The sequence below is a fragment of the Aquarana catesbeiana genome, linkage group LG07, assembly GCF_042186555.1.
Source record: "Aquarana catesbeiana isolate 2022-GZ linkage group LG07, ASM4218655v1, whole genome shotgun sequence".
Classification (NCBI taxonomy): Eukaryota; Metazoa; Chordata; class Amphibia; order Anura; family Ranidae; genus Aquarana; species Aquarana catesbeiana.
The window spans coordinates 244,544,158-244,564,251 of NC_133330.1; positions in this window are offsets into that span (position 1 = coordinate 244,544,158).

Sequence of the window (20,094 nt, forward strand, 5' to 3'; positions counted from 1 at the left end):
TTAATCCAGCCCTGCTTACAGTGATCAACTACCAACGATGGATTATTACATGCCTTTACTCATCTATTTTAATATGAGTTGCCAGTGATACTGCTTTTAATAATAAATATATTGTTTACATCTACACTTAGAGATACTGTTGTGTTTACCCCTTTTCTTTTACTGGAATTGGTACTAGTAACTAGGTTTGCATTGAGTTGCAGGCCCCAGAGGAGACACTGATACGGTATGTATTGATTCTTTTAAAGTCACTGAGGAACAATGACAGTTTGGGGCCTTGCAGTGTCAGAAGAAAGAAACTCCTAATGCCGCGTACACACGAGCGGACTTTTCGGCATCAAAGGTCCGAAGGAACGAATCCATCTGACATTCCGATCGTGTGTGGGCTTCATCGGACCTTTTCTGTCAAAAAATCTGATGGACTTTAGAAATAGAACGTGTTTCAAATCTTTCCGACGGAACTCTGGTGGAACCAGTTCCCATCGAGAAATCCGCTTGTCTGTATGCTGTTCCGACAGTCCAAAAACGGCTCATGCTCTGAAGCAAGTACGAGACGGAAACGCTCGGTCTGGTAAAATTAGTGTTCATATTGGAGCTAGCACATTCCTCACGCTGCAAATTCTGTGATCGTTTATAGCTGCGCATTATTGTCTTCTTTATAATGCTAGAAGAACGAAGTTGGTTAGCTGCTCATATTCACACAGAGTTCTCACAAACTGATTTCTGGATTATTTCTCCTGATCTCATGAATAATATTGTATTGTTTAAAAGCCCGATCTCCGTAATAATGTTTACCAATTTTTTTTGAGTCATCTTTTATTATTTTTGATTTTATCAAGATCTTTTTTTTAGGATTATTTTAAAATTATTTTCTAGTGATCTCCATATTTTTATTTTTTTTGTTGTGTGTCAAGTTACCACAATAACATTATAATTTTTTTCTTTTTTTTTTGGAACCTCAAGGAGGTTGGTGTCCCTTGTTAATTTGACATTGCCTTTTTTTATAGAAATGTATTTGAATAAAAACACATCGACAAGTATTTTCAGAAACTAAAATATCCATTTATTCTGGTTAGCAGAATAAAGATGAAGGCAACACTGGAGAAACTTTTGGCATTTGTGAAGCCTTTTGGCCCCAGCGCACACATCAAGTTTGTGGAAAACAAAATTGGGATCTTGAGGAGTCCATATAATAGGGAGCACAATCTGGTCCAGGAATCCCAGAGATCAAGACCAGCAGCAGATGACATATATGTCTCCAGGCTGTGGTACTACACCAGCCTGCGTCTTCTGTCAGACCAGACTGAAGCCAGGTCATCACTTTCTTCTCTTCGCTGCAGCCTTCCCTGCAGCCTTCCCTGCAGCCTTCCCAGCAGCCTTCCTTGCAGGCTGTGGCTCTGGTGGTGGACTTGTGGCAGGTGGAGTAGGAGGATGGGTGAGATCATATATGTGGCTGTTCTTAATTATCTGGCCCCTCAGCCCCTTCTGAAGGGCCTCAGCAAAAAGTCCCTCACAGAGGAGGCATTGGCCCTTCTCCAATTTGATCAACCTGGTGGCTAAATGGCAGCCATAGGCCTCTTCAGCATCAGGGGGGCTCCTCAGGACATCCCTTGCTTCCCTAATGAGGCGCAGTGATGCCTCCTCCATCACTGTCCCCTTCCTGGGCCTTTTTTGTTTGAAGGCAGAGGGGAGGCACCTGGGATTGTGTGAGGCTCCTACTGGGCCCGGCCACCTCCTGGCTGACACTGGGCCCACCCACCTCCTGGCTGTCACCTGGCATTGCCAACTCCTGGCTGTCACTGGGCCCGGCCTCCTCCTGCCTGCCACTTTCCAGACCTTCCTCCTGGCTGAGCTCATACTGTGTATAAAAAAGGGACATAGTTTTAGTTTTTGGTTCATCAATCACACACAATTTTCAGCTCATTACTTCAATGTTAATACATATAAAAGAGTATCATTCTGATCCCAGCATTTTTTCAAGCTGGTGACAAAAGTGGCCACTACTGTCAATTGATATGTATACACCATTTTTTGGATAAAATCATTAATAGGTAATCAATTAGAACATCTAGTTAACATCATTAATATTAGGACAATAAATCTGTTGAAAAATAATATACCTGGCTCCAGCTGGGCGCATCCGGTTCTTCTAGGATGGAAGGCCCAGGTTGTTCCTCGTCAGCTTCTGCTGGGGTGGAGGGAAGGGTGGAGGGAAGGGTGGAGGAAAGGCTGCAGGGAAGGGTGGTGGGAAGGGTGGTGGGAAGGGTGGAGGGAAGGGTAGAAAGAGATTCCCGGGCTTCAATCTGTCAATCAAGAAAACACAGTTTTTGAAAATACCACAGCCTGGGTACATATACATCATCTGCTGATGCTCCTGATCTAAGGGAAGCCTGGATCTTCTTATGCTCCCCCCTATACATGTTCCTCAAGATCCCAATTCTACTTTCCAAAATCTTCATGGTTGCTTCTGGGATCCAAGTCTGCACAAATTCCAGAAGTCTCTCCTCTCCAGCGTTTCCTTCCTTACTTGTTTATTGTAATATAAACTGTGTTTGACCTCCCACAGATTCCTCATCTCCCTGTACTTGTCAATAAAATAGAACATAAATTCATGGTCCTTAAACTTATTCATTTTTTCTGTAAGACAATACACAAGACAAAAACACTAATGTTAGCTTAAACTCTCATAATGTTATCCCAATATAGGCCTCAATCTTTAAGCAGTATAGGCCACTGATGTTCCAAATTTAATACAATTTACCTTCATTTCGGACACTCGCAACTTCAGTTCCTCTTTCCTCCGCGCACAGAACGTACGTACGACACACGTGTGTTAGCTTTATATACACTGTGCATGCGTGAAACTCTGCCCGCGTCGCCCGCCCCTGACATTCTTTTTCACAAACATTCGCCGCCCCTTCTCTCTATGGTGCACAGTAGGAGCAACGTGGTGGAGACACAGCAGGTGTTTGGAAATTCTTGCAGTAATGAGGAAAGCCCGGAGCCCGAAACGTCCCGATCCGGGAAGAGGAGATTTAAGGCCTCCAATATGGCCTTTGAAGAGATGGTGGAGATGGTGGACATCTTGCCGAGGAACGATTATGATGGGAAGAATGGACCGTACACCCAGCCAAATTTGCGCAAGGCCAAAATCATGTCCAAAGTTGTGAAGACTCTGTAGCAGAATTTTGGGGTACACCGCTCCAAAAGCCAATTAAGGAAACACTGGTCCGACCTTAAACTGAGGGAGGCGGATCAGTACAGAAGAATAAAGAAACTGCTTTAAAAAAGTAAGTACTTGTCGTGTGTTCCTATTCAGATGATTAACTTGCATGCTGCTCCATGTGCTTTTCTTTACTGTTGTACAGTTTTAAATGGCTACTTTCATGTTCGTGGACACAGTAATCATTCGTAGGAAACATCGTTTGTAGGAAACATTGTTTGAAAATATATACAATGTATTTAGTCGATACAGGGTTTAACTACATTTTGATCTTGCTAATTTGTCTTATTAAAAGAAGTTTAGGACATTAATGTCTAGATGTCTTTGAAACTTGAATGAATTGCAAACTTGATTCAGTGGAATGTAAGGAGAGGACACTCAGCAGCTGTTTACACATCTGGACTCAGGAGCACTAGTGTGGGACACAAGAGCACTTTTTTTTAGGGTAACCCACACAGGTGCTCCAGTGGATACGTTGAGTGTCTCCATCTGTGAAACTTGGCCAAAAAAGGTAATTATTACAGCTTGGTAAAAAAGGGAATTTTAATCATGTCTTTAACTTGGATCTCTTCCCAAACAGACAATTTTTCACCACTTCAAAGCAATGTTTCATATTCCTATTTCTGGACTCAAATATATGTGTGCTAGGTATAACTTTTGTTTCATTCTCATAGGGGTGAAAAGACTCAGACAGCAGTCAGAGGATACCAGGGATCCCCAACATCGCCAACCTGATTGGCAAATTAGCCCAAGCCCCCCGAGGATCTTGAGGAAGGAGAGGTGGAGGAAGTGGGCGAGATAAGCGCTGCGTAAACTGTTGGCACTATATAAATCCTGTTTATTAATAATAATAATAATAATAATAATGATATGCACCCCACCAGGTAAGTGTTTGACACCCCAGCTTCAGGTAATCTATGTATGCCTGCATATTTCTAAATACATGTTTTTTCATCAATTTTAGGTGATGTGCTGGTTGTGGAAGGGGAAGCGGCTGAACCATTTTCAAGCGACAGCGCACAAAGACTCATTGGCCAGATCATTGCCTGGAATGGAGAGATTGATGAAATGCGCAATCGCCTGGACATCATACAGCAGGAAATGATCATGATCGATGTTTTGGGTAGAATGTAATCCCTTTTTCCCTAAAAATAAATCGATCATGTTCTTCATTTCCTTTTTAGATGACCACATTAAATGTTTTTAATTTTTTACAATTTTAAAAGCCAAATTTTGAAGATGCACATGGTGTGTCAACATGTGCTATCTGCCATCAGGGGATCTCAATGTAACCCCTTCCTCATAACGCTAGTAGGTGAGAGGAAGGGATTGCACTCACAAAAAACATCCACTGATCCCCCATGATGGGAGATAGCACATGTTGACATTACCCATTTGGAATCCCAATTTGTGTGCATCTTCAAAATTTGGCTTTTACAAGGGTGATATCACCCCATCTGATTTTTGGCAATATCAAGGCATTTTTTACACTATAATGTCTGATATTGCCTTCATTTTCTAGATGTTGAACTTTGTAAGTTCCAGAGTTGTGTGTATGTTATGTTTTAAAACGGGCCTGTTTGTAAAAAAAAAAAAAAGTTTGTAAAAAAAGAAAAACAAAAAAAAAAAAAAATATATATATATATATATATATTATATATATATATTGTTAAAAAAAGAAATATATCTTTTAAAACAAAAAATTATAAACGCACATGTGAATGTGTACAGATTAAAAAGTTTGCTAATCAACAATGTGTGGCTTCTTCTTTCAATGCTCAATACCAGTTTTGTAAGTAATTTTGTGTTTACAGTGACAATGGGGCTTATTTACTAAAGGAAAATTCACTTGGCACTACAAGTGCACTAGGAGAACCTAGGAGACAGCCAAAAAGAAAAGCAAGCAATAAATAAATTTTGAGATTTTATCTGATCATTAGTTTTTTATTAATAAAAATTAGACATTGTCTGGCATTGCAATGGCCCCCATCCATAAAATAATTAACATATTTCTCCCTAACTTCATGGGAGCTTTGGGGGCCAAGCCAGTATGGCCAGTATCCAGGCCCGTCAGAGGATTGTCTGTTAGTCTGGCCTCAGGCCCAACTGATGCAATATAATTTCTTGCATTTTTTATTAAAAAATGATGCAGGATGCAGGATGCTAGGACAATATGATTAAGTTTGTAGTCTGCCATATGGATTTCTGTCAGAAACAGGCGGACACAGCTGGCCATTATCCTGAAGCCATTCTCCACAACTCTTCTCACTCTGGCCAGCCGGTAGTTAAAACCCTCCTCTCCGGGGTGAGGGTCCTTTGGGGGAATGGCCTCATCAGGTGCTCGCCCACACTGAAGGCTTCATCTGCAATGAAGACAAAGGGGAGTCCTTCCATGTTATCCGCATCAGGTGGCAATCCCAGGCCACCACTCTGGAGACATTGGTAGAACTCCATCTGGGCAGAGACTCCTCCATCCGGCCATTCTTCCCCACGTCCACATACAGAAATTCATATTGTGCCGACACTTAACGCTATACTATGAAACCCCTTATAGTTAAAATAGTATGAACCCAAATGGGGTGGTGGCACAATGTGGACTTGCTTCCCATCTATAGCTCCTCCACAGTTGGGAAAGTCCCAACGGTTGGCAAAATGGGATGCCATAGTTTGCCATTCCTGTGGTGTTGAAGAAAACTGGTGAGTGAAACAAGAAAAAAAAATATAAGTACTTTTGCACATAACATTGCAAGCAGATTACACAAAAAACATTCTTGCCCAACATCAGTATAACATTTATTTTAATTATTATTTAAAGAATAAAATATAAGGCTCATTTATCAGATTCCTCACCCCCTCTGATGGCCCATTGATAAAATTTAAGGTGGGGGGGGGGCTTAGAAATTAATTTAAGGACACACATACCATTTGGACACATTTTAAGGGGGGGCTTAGAAATTAATTTAAGGACACACATACCATTTGGACACATTTTAAGGGGGGGGCTTAGAAATTAATTTAAGGACACACATACCATTTGGACAGATTTTAAGGGGGGGATTTTAGAAATTAATTTAAGGACACACATACCATTTGGACACATTTTAAGGGGGTGTTTAGGGTAAAGCACTACAATGGAGCTGACAAAATACATTGTTAAGTTACTAGACTAGGTGTATATGGGCCCAGGGTAGCATGCTGGGTAGGTTAGTGAAGGCAAATATGCATGAAGGACAAAAAAGGAGCATTACAGGAGAGATTACAGCATGCATGAGGACAAAGGGGACATTCACAGCATATTGCAATAATTGAGGAAAGAAATACAATACATTAGCAAACATTAAATACAATAAAATGTGATGTTAAAGGATAAATCTTACCTTAATATAGTCCTTCAGCAGGACCTGAATGATAGCAGAACAGGTCTCTGGGATAATGATCCCCAGAGCCTGGGGGGAGATGCCTGTCAAGAACTTGAGGTCCTGCGGGCTTCTCCCAGTCACCAAGTACTGCAACGTGGCGACTAGCCTCTGCTCTGGAGTGATGGCTTGCCTCATGCAGGTATCCTGCCTGCTGATATAAGGGGTCAGCAAAGCCAACAAACGGTGAAAAATGGGGTCCGTCATCCTGAGAAAGTTCCTGAAATCGTCAAGATTATTCTCACGGAAGCAAAGGAATGTGAGAGAATTGGTCACACTGGAGCAACCAATTCTTGGTCCATAAACTCCTCCACACCCTGTTCATGGACTGGGCTTGGGTGGATAAATTAACTACAACACCATGCCCAAGCAAAGCATGAACTCTATGATGAGTACGTACACGCAACATGGCTTCAAAACGGTCGGCTGGTCAGAACGAACTTAAACAGAACGCACTGAAAAACAGCAAGGCCTGTGAGCTGAAAATCAGCAACGAGCGGACAAGAATGCACTGAATGAACAAATGTGAACTGACTACACGCACTGAAAAGCAGATACAAACCCCACAAGCACAAACTGAACAACAGTTAAACGATCTGAAAAAACACGTGTCTGAAAAGCGCGAATCGTCTCTCACCAAACTTCTACTAACACAAGGTAAACACGAGATTAGCAGAAGGAGCCCAAAGGGTGGCGCACTTGCTATTGCACTTCCGTTTTATAGTCCTATCGTACGTATGTCACCACGTTCTAGACAGTCGGACTTTGGTGTGATTGTGTGTAGGCAAGTACGTTTCAGCGGAACTCCATCATAACTCCGTTGGAACTCCGTCGAAAAGTCCTTCGGGGTTGAGTCCGACGAAAAGTCAGCTCGTGTGTACACGGCATTAGAGTCCCATAACCAAGTACAGCTGTACTTAGAAGATTGAGCAAGTTAAAAATCTGAACAGACCACTACTTAAACTCAGAGGCCCAAACTTGAAACATCCCCCTTTATAGTCAGTACTAAGAACTAGAACTCTCAGGGTGCTGAGAGCAACCACTAGAACTTGATCTAAAATCCTCTTCCTCATAGCGTAATGTCTACCAGCCATGATGCTTCTATTGTCTACTTCAGGGAAGGCAACAAGATGAAGGAGGATGAGGCCTAAAGAGGAAGCCTTTACTGGGGAACTGATGAAGGGTGGACAATAGATAAATATCCCAGTAGCAGTTTCGACCCCTCACCCCCTAAATACTTACCTTAATCCTCACTCGATGCAGCAATGTGCCAGTCTATAGCAGCTCTCTCCTCTCTCTCTGCATTCACAGGACAGAGAGGCAGCAGCGGGAGCCATTGGCTCCTGTTGCTGTCAAAGAAATCCTGTGAGCAGAGATTAGGGGACAAGGCTGGACCACACGTCTACCCCTATAGCATGTGGTTTGCTATGGTGGAAGACACTGAAGAGGAGGATCGAAGAATGCCAGCAGGGGACTCCAGAAGAGGAGACTCTTCTTCTTCTGCTCTGTGCAATAGCATTAAAATAGGTAATTCAATAGCTAAAAAGCAAAACAAACAGTGGCAGTAACAATTAGATATGGAGTGATGAAGTCAAGAATTCCCTTTTTGGGTCCATCACTTTTGTATGTCTCATCAAGTATTATTTTCAGAAATGTTGTGCTCCACTCACTCTTCAGTTCTTCTTTGAAGGATCTTAAAAGATATAAACTTACAGTGGATATAAAAAGTCTACACACTCTTGTTAAAATGTCAGGTTTCTGTGATGTAAAAAAATGAGATACAGATAAATCATTTCAGAACTTTTTCCACCTTGAATGTGACCTATAAACTGTACAACTCAATTGAAAAGCAAACTGAAATCTTTTAGGGAGAGGAAGTAAAAATAAAAAAATAAAATAATGTAGTTGCATAAGAGTGCACACCCTCTTATAACCTGGGTTGTAGCTGTGTTCGGAATTATGCAATCACATTCAAACTGATGTTAATTAGAAGTCAGTACACACCTGCCATCATTTAGAGTGCCTCTGATTAACCCCAAATAAAGTTTATCTGTTCTAGTAGGTGTTTTCTGACTTTTTCTTAGACGCATCCTACAGCAAAAGCCACGGTCCGCAGAGAGCTTCCAAAGCATCAGAGGGATCTCATTGTTAAAAGGTATCAGTCAGGAGAAGGGTACAAAGGAATTTCCAAGGCATTAGATATACCATGGAACACAGTGAAGACAGTCTTCATCAAGTGAAGAAAACTGGTCAGGGAGGCTGCCAAGAGGCCTACAGAAACATTAAAGGAGCTGCAGGAATATCTGGCAAGTATTGGCTGTGTGGTACATGTGACAACAATCTCCAATATTCTTCATATGGCTGGGCTATGGGGTAGAGTGGCAAGATGGAAGCCTTTTCTTACGAAGAAAAAAATCCAAGCCCGGCTAAATTTTGCAAAAACACATCTGAAGTCTCCCAAAAGCATGTGGGAAAATATTTTATGGTCTGATGAAACCAAGGTTGAACTTTTTGGGCTATAATTCCAAAAGATAGGTTTGGAGTAGGGATGGGCTTTATGTTTGGGTCGAACATGAGTTCGACTCGAACATTGGCTGTTCGCCCGTTCACCGAACAGCAAACAATTTGGGGTGTTCGCAGCAAATTCGATAGCCGCGGAATACCCTTTAAAAGTCTATGGGAGAAATCAAAAGTGCTAATTTTAAAGGCTTATATGCATGGTATTGTCACAAAAAGTGTTTGGGGACCTGGATCCTGCCCCAGAGGACATGTATCAATGCAAAAAAAAAGTTTCAAAAACGGCCATTTTTTCGGGAGCAGTGATTTTAATAATGCTTAAAGTGAAACAATAAAAGTGAAATATTCCTTTAAATTTCGTACCTGGGGGTGTCTATAGTATGCCTGTAAAGGGGCGCATGTTTCCCGTGTTTAGAATAGTCTGACAGCAAAATGACATTTCTAAAGGAAACAAAGTCATGTAAAACTACTATCGCTACTATCACTACTAAACACTGCAAAACTACTATCGCTAGCGCCGGCTATAATGAATTGTCGGTCGGCAATACACATAAAAGTTAATTGATAAAGACAGCATGGGATTCCCCCACAGGGGAACCCCGAACCAAAATTTTTAAAAAAATGCGTGGGGGTCCCCCTAAATTCCTTGCCAGGCCCTTCAGGTCTGGTATGGATATTAAGGGGAACCCCGGCCAAAATGTAAAAAAAAATGACGTGGGGGTCCCCCTAAATTCCATACCAGACCCTTCAGGTTTGGTATGTATTTTAAGGGAAACCCCGCACCAAAATTTTTAAAAAAATGGCGTGGGGTCCCCTGAAAAATCCATACCAGACCCTTATCCGAGCACGTAACCTGGCAGGCCACAGGAAAAGAGGGGGGACGAGAGAGCGCCCCCCCCCTGAACCGTACCAGGCCGCATGCCCTCAACATTGGGAGGGAGCTTTGGGGTAGCCAACCCAAAGCATCTTGTTCCCATGTTGATGGGGAGAAGGCCCTCATTCCCACAACCCTTGCCCGGTGGTTGTGGGGGTCTGCGGGCGGGAGGCTTATCAGAATCTGAAAGCCCCCTTTAACAAGGGGACCCCCAGATCCCAGCCCCCCCTGTGTGAATTGGTAATGGGGTACAAATGTACCCCTACCATTTCACAAAAAAGTGTCAAAAAGGTTAAAAAACACAAGAGACGGTTTTTGACAAATCCTTTATTAATTTCTTCTTCTTCCATCTTCTTTCTTCCGGTCTTCCTTCGGTGTTCTTCTTCTTCCTCCACCTTCTACTTCATCTTCCTCCGGCTTCTTCTCCGCTCCGTCTGCACGATCCGCCTCAGTGGGAGTCTTCCGCTGTGTGACACTTCGGTTCTTCTGACAGATCTTATATAATGGAGGGCGGGCTCACCCGGTGACCCGCCCTCCTCTGATGCATGGGACTTCACGGGGACTTCCCTGTGGCTTTCCCCATGTTGTCAGAGGAGGGCAATAGCTAGCGATAGTAGTTTTACAGTAGTTAGTAGTGATAGTAGTGATAGTAGTTTTACATGACTTTTTTACCTTTAGAAATTTTATTTTGCTGTCAGACTGTTCTAAACACGGGAAACATGTGCCCCTTTACAGGCATACTATAGACACCCCCCAGGTAGTAGTGATAGTAGCGATAGTAGTTTTACATGACTTTTTTTCCTTTAGAAATGTCATATTGCTGGCAGACTGTTCAAAACATGGGAAACATGCGCCCCTTTACAGGCATACTATAGACACCCCCCAGGTACGAAATTTAAAGGAATATTACACTTTTATTGTTTCACTTTAAGCATTATTAAAATCACTGCTCCTGAAAAAATAGCAGTTTTTAAAACTTCTTTTTGCATTGATACATGTCCACTGGGGCAGGACCCAGGTCCTCAAACACTTTTTATGACAATATCTTGCATATAAGCCTTTAAAATGAGCACTTTTGATTATGCATGTTCGTGTCCCATAGACTTTAACGGTGTTCATGTGTTCGAACAAATTTTTTGCCTGTTTGCATGTTCTGGATGCGAACTGAACCGGGGGATGTTCGGCTCATCCCTAGTTTGGAGCAAAAACAACACTGCACATCACCAAAAGCACACCATACCCACAGTGAAGCATGGTGGTAACAGTATCATGCTTTGGGCTGTTTTTCTTCAGCTGGAACAGGGACCTTAGTCAAGGTAGAGGGAATTAGGACCAGTTCCAATTACCAGTCAATATTGGCCAAAAACCTTTTAGGCTTCTGCTAGAAAGCTGAACATGAATGGGAAATCAACAAGGGCATGGCTTCATCAGAAGAAGATTCAAGTTTTGGAATGGCCCAGCCAGAGCCCAGACCTAAATACGTTTGAAAATCTGTGGAGTGATCTGAAGAGGGCTGTGCACAGGAGATGCCCTCGCAATCTGACATATTTGGAATGTTTTTGCAATGAAGAGTGGGCAAATATTGCCAAGTCAAGATGTGTCATGCTGATAGACCCAAAAAGACTGTAATAAAAAAAAAGGTGCTTCAACAAAGCATTAGTGTAAGGGTGTGCACACTTATGCAACCATATTATTTTATTTTTTAATTTTTACTTCCCTCCACCTAAAAGATTTCAGTTTGTTGTTAAACTGAGTTGTACAGTTTATAGGTCGCATTAAATGTGGAAAAAAATCTGAAATGATTTATCTATGTCTCATATTTTTACATCATAGAAACCTGACATTTTAACAGGGGTGTGGAGACTTTTTATATCCACTACCCCCCCCCCCCCATGCATTAAAAGTATAATGCTTCTAGGGCCCTCATAATTATAAAGTGGATATAATAGTAGAAATGGGATCCTAAAACTGTATTTAACACATATCTATCTACCTACCTACCTTTCATCTGCTTGACCATCTGTCTGTCTTTCTGCCAGTCTGTCTATATAATAGGGCCTAACCAAGGTTTCTGTCCAAGACCAAGTTTTCACTAAATTCAGAAGTACACTCTTCCGCCTTCATTCTTTACCACAGAGGCATGTAAGTGACATGATCGATAGATAGATTGGCTGACAGACTATTCTGAAAAATTGTGTTAGAAATGTATACAGGTTCCTAACTTTTATTAGTGCTAGGAATCCTTATATTGAGCACAAATGTAATCTACACTTCATAGAAAAATGTCATAAAACAATGAAAACTCACATTCTACTCCATAACATTGAAAAAAAAACTAAAGTAACAAACATCCTTGGGATGTAACATAAATCTGGTTTGTCAAGAATGTTACACTAACTCATTTGTTACTGAAACAGTTATGAATTATGAAACCTCCTGTCTACCCCCTGACAGACTCTGTATTCCACAGACAATCATTACGTTCTTCAGTGAGAATATTATTGAGTACAGTTTACTTCTTAAGCAGAATTTGCACTCATGGAACTGGATATACATTATATAGCAAAAGATCTGGGAGCTTAATGCTTTCAAGCTGTTCGTTGAGTATCTGTTGTTTCTGTGACTTTTACTTTTGACATAACAATTTTTATGTTGACACGTAGAAGAGAAAAATTATCATTCTCTTTCTTTGTTCTAGTGATATCTTTCACAACAGAAATTTCCCAATAAACTGAAAGATTCTTGTCATCAGCATAGGCGTAATTATTGCTTGAATCATATCTTCACCCAAAAACAAAAATGTAATATATTGCAGTTTTCAGGTCCTTAACCACTTCAGCCCTGGAAGAATTTACCCCCTTCCTGACCAGAGCACGTTTCGCGATACGGCACTGCGTTGCTTTAACTAGCAATTTCGCGGTTATGCGATGTTGCACCCAAACAAAATAGAGATCCTTTTTTTCCCACAAATAGAGCTTTCTTTTGGTGGTATTTGATCACCCCTGTGGTTTTTATTTTTTGCGCTATAAACAAAAAATTAGCGTCAATTTTGAAAAAAAAAGCAAAAAAAATATAAAAAAACAAGTTTCTTTCTCAGTTTAGGCCGATATGTATTCTTCTACATATTTTTGGCAAAAAAATCTTAATAAGTGTTAAAATATTGATTGGTGTGCACAAAAGTTATAGCTTCTACAAAATAGGAGATAGATTTAAGGCATTTTTATTATTATTTTTTTTTCATTAGTAATGGCAGTGATCTGCGATTTTTATCATGACTGGCAGACACATCAGACACTTTTGACACTATTTTGGGACCATTGTCATTTATACAGCGATCAGTGCTATAAAAATGCACTAATTACTGTATAAATGACACTGGCAGTAAAGGGGTTAAACACCATGGGGCGATCAAGGGGTTAAGTGTGTCCTAGGGAGTGATTCTAACTGTGGGGGGATGGGCTCACTACAACATGACAGAGATCACTGCTCCCAACGACAGGGAGCAGTAGATCCCCATCATGTTGCCAGGCAGAACAGGGAAATGCCTTGTTTACATGGCATCTACCTGTTCTGCCGCTCCATGTCACAATCATGGGCCCCCGGCGGACATCGAGTCTGCAGGACCTGCGGCACGCTCACAGAGTACGCGGCCGTGTCTTAAAGGGGACATACAGGTACGCCCATTTGCCATTGTGCCGACGTACATCGCCATGCGCTGGTCAGCAATTTGCTAAAGGATAAGTTCCCCTTTGCAAAAAAATAATAAATGCACATTTTTTTGCAAAATATATGCATTTATTTTTTTTGCAATGGACCTGTAAACCATTGCACCCGCGATTAGGCGATTTTGGGTGTAATGCCACGGTCCTGCAGACTGTCTGTGTATCTATCTGGCCATACCTCCAATATGGCAAGGCAGTTACACTATGACAGGAAGCATGAATGAACTACCACAGCACTCAACAGCACCGTGGTAGCTCATTGAGAACTACAAGCCGACAGCTGCAAAGGCTTTCGGACCTTGTAGTTTTCCCATTCACAGAACACTGTCAATGGATGACACGGCCGGTTGGGGGAAACCCGAGAGGCCGCGTTTGTTGCAGATTGTGACATCTAGCGGGGGGAGGAAATCCCCTGCTAGCTGTCAGAACGGGAGAATGGGAGAGTGGGAGAGTGGGGGCTGGTGCATCTGTAACATGTTACAAGAGGTGAACTTAGTCAAGGGTGCCGTGATGTTTTCTGAAAGCTATGTACTGCACCCTACCAGCCTCACCTTCTCACCTTACAGCCATGATCTGCCTGCATTAAATAGGCAAACACAAAATAACATATGCAAACAAAACAAATATTTTTATTTAAAAATATTTTTAGCATGTTAATGAGGGGATGGAAATCGGGACACAGGGAAGGTAAAATATAAGCAGATTAAACTTTAGCTTTAAAAAAGTGCAGCAAGTTGCCACAGGTTACTACAGTTTGACATTTGTCCTATTGAATAAGCCCTTAAATCTGCAAAATGCACCTCATTCTGTAGAAAGTTCATATGTAGCAAATAAAAAAATACTTTGAAACAAGTTTACAATAAAACTTCAAGGCACTTCTTTAGGATTCTGATCACTTCTTTAAATAAAGGATTTAATTGATACAACTTTTCGCATGACTGGGACAGCCATTTAATCTCTACTTAGCTGAAATTTAGTCAGCACTGTTGACACCTCTGCATTTTAACACTGGGATTTCCATTGTGTGATACAATCCTTTTCACTCAACTTAATATCCCATTTTAGTCTCTAAGGAACAATAACAGAATTTAGGCTACTTTAAAACTATGATAAGGACAGGGAACACAGATGGGTATTTCACTGATTACCACTAACGCTGGCCTTAACAGTGTCAGCCAATAGATTAGAACATTACATGCAGACTGATAGAGTTTTGGTACATTATTCTTCCTCAATAACATTCTTTCACATATTAAGTTTATCCCACCCTAGGTAGCTAATTTATCATGCAAAAGGCCTTAATCCACTGTTGTGACTTTATCTGCTCTCACTTTGATGCTGCCTCTGTTTACAAGAGCAATGCAGGCTGTGTAAGACAAAGTACTCGTGACAAGTACAACGGAAAAAGGCTTTTGGTGTTGTGTTGTAGCCTGATTCAAGCGACCTTTTATAAAATGAACCTATATGTTGTTTGCATCATGAAGAAGAAAGCAGAAGACTTTCATCAAGAAGATTCAACTTTACTGATCTTTTTTGTACTGGACTTTATCTTTTCTTCATTCCTTACCTCCCTCTTGGTGCCCCCAGGCATCAGAAACATAAGCATTGTGGCTTTTTTCCATCTTTCTGCTTCCCCTCTGGTGAATTTAAGCTGCTGTTGGAGTCGATGACATGGTCTGATACAGATTTGGTACACTAGCTGGGAAAGAGATTATGGGTCAGTCCCTAGTACTAGGATACAAAAGATTCAAGCGGTTAAGGATTTTTAAGATATCCGAAAAAGATTTCATGAAATTTGTAAAGATCTAACTGTGCATTACGTGTTTCGTGTGGTCTAAACAGCTTATAGGAAAAGAATGTTAAGTAATGTGGAAGTAGCAATTTCACACTTCAGGTTTGCTTTTTTTCAGAAGATCTAGTGAGCCCACATCAATATCTTGCTTTGAAAGCTAAGCTAAAGTAGAAAGAAAAAGCTCACATACTTTAGCTACTTTATTAGTTGACTTAAAACGATACATAAAAAAACCTTCTGTCATCTCAGCTCAAAGGCCAATGCGTAACCATGACACTTAGTTGTCTTGAAAAGTAAAGAAAGTGGACAACTGCCAGCTTTCTACATGGTTTCAGACACACCAGATGTGATTGCATTGCACTGTAAAATTGTTGGAGAAGATTTGCACTAAGCATTCAGTTTATCTAGGTATGATGACATGATAACATAATCTCAAAACCAAGTTAAAGATGGTATTTTCTATACTTTACTTTGTATGTAACAATGAACACATATAACACAAACATCAGTGTATGTAACCCAAAGTGACCGTTGAGAGCTTTTCAGCAAGTAGAAGAACTAATACCTAGTTGGTTGTTAGGAGGTAACGTACCTCATTGCTTTTAAACATGCTGTTGTTAGATTGGTCATTAAACTTACTAAAATATTGCATTATAAAGCTGCATCAGAAGTTGGTTCTAGAAATAAATTACATAACTCAAAAGACATGCTGGTAGGTTTATTGGCCACTGTCCAAATTGGTCCGAGTATGTGTATGCATAAATGTGAGTTAGGGACCTTAGATTGTAAGCATCTTGAGGACAGGGACTGATGTGAATTCATAAAAAATATGTAAAGCGCTGTGCAAAATTGATGTCGCTATATAAGTACCTATAATATCAATCATCACTAGAAAAGCTACAATTTCTGGGGAAATTGTGTGAAATGTTCTTGCCTCCACCAGTATTCTACAAGCATTATCAAGCCTAGCAGATGAAGGTATGACCACATGCATTTGGGGGGTCTCAGCATCTTGTGTTTACAACCACTGTTTCCTAGCAATGCTCATGCCCTGTTTATGTTTCACAACCACTGCTCAATACACAATACACAGGATCATGATAGCTGTAATAACTATGCAGTACTTCAAACAGTCATATTTTAAAAACTATAAATCCTACAGCGAAGTGTTGTGAGAATCACAAGACCCAGACCTAGATTTTGATGCATAGTATGTCTCTGAAATATTAAAAATGAAGGCACAATAGCAGTTTAGATATTGCCCTTCAAATTTGGAGGGGGCTAGAGTAGAGTTTCAATGAATGTCAATGGACGGCGTGAGTTACAAACAAATGGTCATATGGACATGTGGACATGTTTAGTGGCAGCAGGGATAGCTGAACATTTTGATATAAGATTTGTGTAGGTGGGCTTGAAAATGAGGGAGTGGTGGCAGTTTATAAAATCATGTCCTGATTTTTCAGCTTTTGTCACCTCCCACACTAGTTTTGAACATTTCCCCATTCATTCCTATGGGACCAATTTCACCGCAAAAATGACGATATTTTGTGAACCATTCAGCGACACGTTCCACAAAGTAATAGCACACCAATCGGGAACAATCCGCACGTTTCGGTATATTACTTGTCTATGTAGTATAAAAACTGTGGGAGGAGCTACAGCGGTAAATTTGGCTATAATAATATATATGTGAGATAACAGTAAGTGGTCTTGCTATGCAAGAACACTTAATTATACAGTATTTAGTGTAGTACATTTCTCAACAGTAATTTTGATATTTGTAAATGTATACTCCTAAAAAATACAAATTATTCATTATGCAATAAAATATATACATTTTTTTATCTGACAGACCAGGTTGCTCGTTGGAATGTCAATACCATATTATGACACTAAAATATGCTGTCTGCCTTTTTTTCCTGTTGTAGTCCCACTAATGCTGCAAATATATATATAAAATTCAGAGATGAAGATTGACTGTGGCACAAGGCTTAAAGTAATATTTTTAGCTTAATGCACTGAGAACAATAAAAGAAACATTACAAGAAAAGTTTTTGTTGAAATTCTTATCCCAGCACTTGAAATTTACAGCTTTCAATGCTGTTGGCACCTACTCTCTCAGTGCTGCTTCCTTGAACTTTTGATCTTCACAGGAAAGAACTAATAGTGGACAGTTCAGTCTCCAATTAGTCTATTAACTTGAATAAGGGAGAAGCAGGAAGGAGCAGGGTAGTGCTTTGCCATCCTAGTCTATGGGGCTGTGTGTTTCTATTGATGCATGCAGTGTAGGGAGACACAGCTTTACTACCTGCACACATTGTTGAATGTTGACTCCAATGCACACTGCAAGAGAAAAAAGATACCTGGAAACAGGAAACCTGGGGCAGCAGTCATGCGCCAGCTTAAACAGGAAGGTTGGCAAAGAATAAAAGATGAAGAAATTGCATATTCAGTCACTGATTAAAAGTGTTGATGAAAATACATGAAAACAATGAGAGTTAAGTATGACTTTAAGAATTTGAAGGTGTGCAGTCTTCCTTGAATCATAGTGAAGAACAATATGGAATAGTCCAACATGTTCCATCCCAGTTAAAGTATTATTCAGCCTAATAGCAATATTTATTTTACAATAAGCTTAGTCTAGTTCTGGATTCTTACATCCCCTGAGAATCGTTTTGTGAGACCTCCCTACCTTATTCTGTTCCAGACCATCTTAAATGTTTATGCCCATGTTTGTGTTATCATTACTCATACTGCACCCCATAATATAAAAATCTAGCATAGCAGAGTATGGCTCCCATCTAATTTTTTTTTTCTTTTTTGGGGCACTTCTTCATTCTGACTACAGCTCCTCTCAATTAGAATTGATAAGGAAATGCTATTTGCTAACTGTTGTAGCCTTTCCCGTTGAGGAACCCAATCACTCAAGTTGGCTAGTTGTGTGCTTTTTGACCCTATCTCTTCCATACTCCCAGCTGTGGAAGGCATACTGTACTTACAATACATCACCCAGGGTGCCCTGACTATGCTAAAAGGCAAGGATCAAGGATCTGGAGATGATGTCACTCAGACTTCAGCAAAGGGTTTTGATGGACAAAAGCAAGAGTTTAAAGTAGACTGGCCCTTTAATCAAACTTTTTTGAAAAGAACAATAACTGTGTGTTTTTTGGAAAGAAGTGTTCCAGGTATAATCATTGCTTGCTATAACTGGGTAATGCAGAGTGTATTTGTGAGCACTAATTTGTAATTAGGTACAAAAGGTACACATTTGTGATGGAAAATCTGTCTGACCAATGAGCAACTGTTCCCTTTTCTCCATAGAAATGGAAATGATATCCTTCCCAGAATAATGAATGAGCAAAAAGGTGGCTATAGACATGAACTGATCAGTGTACAATCTAGCTAATCTAGCCATGTATAGATTTGAAAGAATATATCCACAGGGTTGTCTAGACATCATTAACATGCACCCTTGGTTGGTGCAAATGGACATATTTCTACACGGATCATTCCAAAAAAGGTTATCAGGTGTAAGAGTTTCCAGTTGTAGTCTCATGCAATGTTACCTTTTCTTGACATCCCTTAATACCCTGATTTGCTAACAATATATTTAAATGAATCACATAGACAGAGATGAAAATGAAGTAAGTAAATATCACTAAAGGGCAATGCAGGAGGTTTCAGTACATCCATCAGATCATATCATCACATTTACCTGTGTGGACTATTTCTAATTATATTCTCTAAGACAGAGCAAGTTACAAAGGGTTCTGATCCCTCTGCTGCTAACAGATGGGACTTGTAAGTGAGTCAAAGCTGTGGCAATCAGTTAGGCCACAAGCAAAGAATGACAAACACTCCCCTGTGGGTACCTTTAAAAGGCCATAAGCTGGAGTTGTGAAGAGAAAGAAAAGGTCTAGTGCTGGTGTTAATTACGCAGAAACCACACAGAAAGTGTTCCCTGTCACAGAGTTGAGAGGTTGTGCATCCTTTCTAGCACAGATAAAAGACATGGTATGAAAACATTTTGCAGAGGACAATGAAGAGAAGATTAGCATAATCTTTGCAGTATCCTCAGTAAGCTGTCCATGAGTGAGCTCCTTTTTTCCTCTCTCTTCTCCACTGCCTTCTCTCTAATGTCTGGATTGAAGGCATGGCATTGTCAGAAAAGGCTTTGTCCCTGAAGCTTGAAAGTTGTGTTTCACCGCCTTTATGTGATCATCCATGTTGCTTCTCTATTATCGTTGTGATAATTAGACAATGGACAGAGAAGTGAAGTGTCAGTTCATTGACAGGATTTTATCCCTACTCTGTTATTTGTAATCCAGATTCATCAGTCTTTTCACTCGTTATCTGCTCTGCTTGGTTCTCCTTATTTATCTTCTTTCTTTATTTAAGGAGTGGTAAATGAACAGTGTGCAACAGGCAAGGGCATCCAGTCATCCCACAGCTGTTCAGGGAATATAGATTCCAGCAAAACCAGTTTAAAGGGGAATTCCAGGCTATAATGAGTTGTGGTTTCATTGGAGTTGATTTACTAAAGGCAAATA